The sequence below is a fragment of the Capsicum annuum genome, chromosome 4 (genome assembly GCF_002878395.1).
Source record: "Capsicum annuum cultivar UCD-10X-F1 chromosome 4, UCD10Xv1.1, whole genome shotgun sequence".
Taxonomy (NCBI): domain Eukaryota; kingdom Viridiplantae; phylum Streptophyta; class Magnoliopsida; order Solanales; family Solanaceae; genus Capsicum; species Capsicum annuum.
In genome coordinates this window covers 48,872,688-48,878,663 of record NC_061114.1, presented here as the reverse complement: position 1 = coordinate 48,878,663, position 5,976 = coordinate 48,872,688, and the positions used below count along the sequence as shown (strand labels likewise).

At 32.6% G+C, this 5,976-nt stretch overlaps 1 pseudogene; it reads left to right on the top strand.

Annotated features, from left to right (window-relative positions):
- Positions 1-471: 471 nt before the first annotated feature.
- LOC107869008 lies at positions 472-2,056 on the top strand (annotated as a pseudogene).
- Positions 2,057-5,976: the final 3,920 nt, after the last annotated feature.

Sequence of the window (5,976 nt, the reverse complement as noted above, 5' to 3'; positions counted from 1 at the left end):
ATTATACCATGGGCTCATACTGAAGATCATAGGAAGATTAATCTACAAGGTGAAATTAGAAGTAGAAGGCATGAAAGAGGTTCTACGATCATACAATGATACACGAGCCTATACTGAGCATCATGCCAGCCAAAACCTAAAAGATACAAAAGTCAAAGTATCATCCTACGACTAAGGATGATCATGAGATCTACCACTATCATACCTTCCTTCGTTCGATGTGTCAACTTAGCAAATCCCATCGTATTGAGGATATTTTTTATGTTTGTCTATAAATACTCTCATTGGGCTTGATATTTTAGCTTGCATTCTATTGATACTTTTGAGGCATATTATCATTCTTTGTTTACATTAATTATTAGGGTTTTAATTTAAAGAGTGACTTGTGGTTTTCATCTTATTTTTCATAAGTTCGTACTTATGATTTCTTATAAGAAGTATTATTTTGTGCAAAAGACACAGGTTGAAGCAATGGTGGTGGAGGAGAAGACAAAGAATCTATTAATTTTATATGCATCGAAAACTGGTAATGCCATTGACGCCGTTGAACGTCTGGCCCGTGAAGCCGAACGCAGAGGATGCCCTATCTTATTAATCTCAATTAACGATTTTGACCCTAGTTCCCTACCGGAGCAGGAAATTATAATCTTTGTGGTCTCAACTACAGGTCAAGGTGATAATTCAGATTCTATTAAGGTGTTTTGGAAGTTTCTCTTGCAATGAAGTCTTACACAGTATTGGCTTAGTAGAGTGAACTATGTTGTGTTTGGCTTGGGTGATTCGAGCTACCAGAAATATAATTTTGTTGCAAAGAAACTTGACAAAAGACTTAAATCTTGGTGCGACGGCAGTGGTGGAAAGAGGTCTGGGAGATGATCAGCATCCTTCAGGGTACGAAGGTGCTTTAGATGACTTTAAATAAGAGTTTGATGGATCAGCCTAAATTGAGTATGAGGTTGGTGATGTTGTTCATATTCTCCCTGGATAAGATGTTGCAGTTGTTGATGCTTTTATAAAGTGTTGTAATTTGGACCCCGAATCATATATCAGAGTTCATCCTAAAGATAAGAAAGAAAATGATCAAAGTTATGATTTGAGAACTGCATTGATCGTCCCTGTAAGATTGAAAACTTTTATTGAACTGCTAATGGATGTTGCATCATCTTCCCCAAGACGATATTTCTTTGAGGTTATGAGTTGTTTTTCCTCTGCCTAACATGAGAATGAGAGGCTTCAGTACCTTGCCTCTCCAGAAGAAAGAGATGATCTTTATGAGTACAATCATAAGGAACGAAGAACTATACTGGAGGTATTGGAGGATTTTCCATCTGTTCAGATGCCATTTGAATGGTTGGTTTAGTTGGTACCTCCACTAAAAGCTAGAGCGCTTTTTCCATATCTTCTTCTCACTCAGCTCATCCAAACCAAGTGCATTTAACAGTTAGTGTGGTGTCATGGATAACACCTTATAAGAGGAAGCGCATAGGTTTTTTCTCGTCATGGCTAGCTAAACTTGATCCTCAGAAAAGAGTCCTCATCCCGGCATGGTTTCAAAAAGGTTCTTTTCCTTCCCCTCTACCTTCACTTCCTCTTGTTCTAGTTGGACATGGCATAGGGTGTGCACTTTTTTGTGGATTTGTGGAGGAAAGAGCCCTTCAGAGTTGATCTGGTTCAACTGCTCCCGTTCTTTTCTTCTTTGGTTGTAGAAATAAATAAAATGTCTTCTTATACAGAGATTTTTGGTTGTTTCATTCACAAAAGGGTGGAGTCCTTTTTGAAGAAAAAGGTGGCATTTTTTGCTGCCTTCTCCAGAGACCAGCAACAAAAGGTTTACGTGCAGCATAAAATGAGAGAACAAAGCTTTAAGATATGGAATCTATTAACCGAGGGGGAGAGTGTGTATGTCGCAGGCTCTGCCAATAAAATGCCTTCTGATATGTTATTGGCATTTGAAGAAATTGTATCTAAAGAAGGCGAGGTTCCAAAAGAAGCTGTAGTAAGGTGGCTTAGGGCATTGGAAAAGGCAGGGAAGTATCATGTTGAGGCATGGTCTTAACTGCTGCTTGGTATTTTTCCCATCTTTACCTTAAAATCTAGGGATGAGGAGCCAAAAATTCGTGCCCTTTTCATCCATGTTATTTTCACATTATTTATATTTACTGTATTCATTCTTAGAATTTGCATCTAGTGTTCACAAAAAAAGAAGTTGGTTCTACTGAGAGAACAAAGTGCATCAGATGAGTGCTCTTATCATTTGGAGAGGATTTTTATCTGTTTGTTGGAAAAAGTTCAATTTGAGCTCTAAATCCAGAGCAACCGCTAATATGGTGCAACAGTTGTATTAGGGAAATACTATTTATGATTTGAGAATTCAGTTCATGTGAGGTTAAAGATTTTTACGATGTAGCATTTCTTTTTATGTAATCCAAAAAAATAGAAATGAACAAGGTTGGACCTACAAAAGTATAGCATGGTTGACCTACAAAGGTATATCAATAAAAAAAATTATTTTTTGCTTACAATTATGAGCGTCTAAACACCACAACTGGAGTTATAGAAATCATGACATATTAACGAAGTAGTGTTCAAAGTACAACATAATTATCAAAGGGTGTTTATACATGCATTGTGATTCTTTTTAATTTGAATGTTTTTAATGGTGGCCAGTATCATAACTTGTCTTATCCTTACTCTTAATAATAAAAGATATAACGATTAGAAAAAGGGAATCAACATCGAGAGTTAGAGCTATCAACCTCTATTTAATTAACTTAAGTGGGTAACTGAGATAGTTAATATGGGATCAATTATAAGGTTAGTAATGTAAAACTCATGAGACGTTAGTTCATGATTTCTGATATTCATCTAATAAGGGTGTAAAGTCATTTAGATGAACATAACATATCAATTATATGTTCCCAACACCACAAGAGATCACTAGTACAATGAACCTACAGAGATATGAAGTTATGGAGAACGTTGTCCTAGTCCTTTCTCACACTTAATACAAAGCTACTGAAATCAGTAATTGTTACTATTGAAATTTTGATTTAAGAAATTCCTAATTTTTACTAGATATTATTTACTCATTGCTTAGATAAACACTTGATAGATATTTTGATCAATTCCTTGTGAGATCTATCCTAACCTAATTGAGTTGTATATTTAATTGACAACCACTTTATATTTTTACGGAGGTGTAATTTGGACGACATCAACACCTTAACACAACTCCAAAAATCCCTCATATAAATGGAGAATGACTATTTTATAAAATTATGTATGAAAAATTGTGTGATCTATAAGTAAGGATCAATCACATCAAGGTAAGTAGGTTTTCCTTTGAACTTTTCATAATGAACATACATCGGGTATCCTTGGTCATTGGTAGATTAATATTCTTGAACTGTTGAGCTTTGATTATACCTAGGTAACATATGTCGCCTAATTAACCCTTTATCGTTCTTGGTTCTCATTGTTCTATTCGTTTCAGCCATAAACATGTCCTAAATTCATGAGTTCATAAAGAACTGGTCTTACTCTAATTCTCCTTGAAGTAGCTTACAATTCGCACTCACATAGGTGGTTTACTAATATGCAACCCATAGATATACCATTTGATTATGCCAATTTTAAGAATCACTAAAATTTCTTATCACGTTATTCTTGTTTGTAAACATTGTCTAGATATAATTTAGTGACAATATTGAGCTATCATCATAATTTTATTTGATCTCCTTGAACCAAGAACTAAGGATTTGGAGTCAGTTAGATAGAGTTATCATTATAATGACCTATTCTCGACCATAATCTCATTTCCTATGATGATTCATTAATCACCTATCTAGTTAGGTATTTTATAAGTGGATCCAATACATTATCTTTTGAATTTACATAGTCAATTGTGATAATTATACTAGAAAATAATTGTCTAATGTTATTATATCTTTATCGTGTGTGACGTGACTTTTGTTACACATAACATTTTAGCTCATTCTATTGTCGTTTGACCATCACAATGTATGTTTATAGGAGCCACTTGTTTTAGCTAAAGAGTAATATCTTCTAAAAAAAGCTAGAAATTTTGCTTCTTCACCAGCCTTATCCAAAGCTATAAGCTTGATTTCCATTGTAACGTGAGCTATGCATGTTTGTTTGGGGAATTTCCAAGACATTGCTCTTCCATCAATGGTGAAAATATTTTCACTTGTCAATTTTACTTCAAATGATTCGGTTTATCCAATTTGCATCACTATATCCTTCAACTACTACAAGATATTTATTGTAGTGAAATTCATAATCTTAAGTGTATTATAAGTATTTCAAAACACGTTTCATTGCCATCAAAATAGTTTGATCAGGATTACTGTATACCTTAACTTATGACACAAGCTATATCTAATCTAGTATAGTTCATTATGTACGTCAAACTTCCTAACATTATAGTATAGTCTAATTAAGACTTGCTTTGACTTTGATTTTTTGTGAGAGAAAAATTTACATTAATTAAAGTCTTTGAAATTTTGAAGTTCTTGAACTTTTCAAGTACCATGTTGATGTAATGAGTTTAAGACAGTGCTATACCTTGAGGAGTTATGTAAATTTAATTCCTAAAATCTAATCAAACTTCTAAGTCTTTCATATCAATTTTGCTAGAAAGCATACGCTTAGTAGCATTTATGTCGAAAATGTCTTTACTCATTATCAACGTATAATCAATATATAAATAAAAAATGACAATGTGATTTGGAGTGTTCTTGATGTAAACACAATTATCACACTCATTAATCTTAAATTCATTTGAAAATATTATTTGGATGGTTGTGTTAGTCCATAAAGTGACTTAACAAGACGATATACCTTCTTTTCTTCTTCTGAAATTATAAACCCTTTGGATTGATCCATATATATTTCTTCCTCCAGTTCTCCATTTAAGAAGATTATCTTCACATATATTTGATGAATTTGAAGACTGTACACGATGAATAATGCTATCAACACTCAAATAGATGTGATTCTAGTTACCAGCGAGTACGTGTCAAAATAATCAAGACGTTCTTGCTATTTGAAGTCTTTGACAAGTAGTCTTGCTTTATATTTATTAATAGTGCTGTAAAGATTCATTTAGAACCCAATAATTTTTTTTGGAAAGATCAACCAATTCCCATTAATGATTATTTAATATGAATTCTATTTTACTATTGATTGCCTCTTTTCAATATTGTCTTTCTGAGGAAGACATTTCTTCCTCAAATATTTAAGGCACATTCTCTACTAAGAATGTCATGAAATCGGGACCAAATAAAGTCAATGTCTTTTGATGTAAGTTACATCTTGAATTTTCCTTACTAGGTGTACTTTCTTTTGATTCTTTCTAAGATCATTTAGATTTTTCACTGGACGACTCACATTCATTCTTGTACGGATAAATACTTTTAGAAAATTTAACATTATTTGATTCAATTATCGTATTCACATGAATAATAGAATTTTTTTATTTATGAATCAAAATTTTTTGCTATTGATTGCATATTCAATGAAAACATAGTCAATTATTTTTTATCCTAATTTAACCTTTTTGACATTAGAAACTTGTAATTTAACGAAACAACCCGACACTTTGAAGTATTTCAAGCGGATTTTCCTTCCATTCTATTTCTCATATTGAATGGATTTTGTTTTATTATTGAATACTCAATTGAGTATTCCACTACATGTTAGAATAACTTTCCCCTATAAGTTTTGTGGTAAACTAGAAATTATCACCAAGGCATTCATCATGTTCTTTAATTTTCTATTCTTTTCTTCCGTAATTTAATTAGATTGTATAGTATATAAGGCTGTTGTTTGATGAATACTTTCATATTCTAAACATGTTTTTTCAAAAAGAGATCCATATTCATCACCCCTATCACTTCTAATCATTTTGATTTCTTATTAAGTTGTGTTTCAATTTCATTCTTATATTTCTTGAAT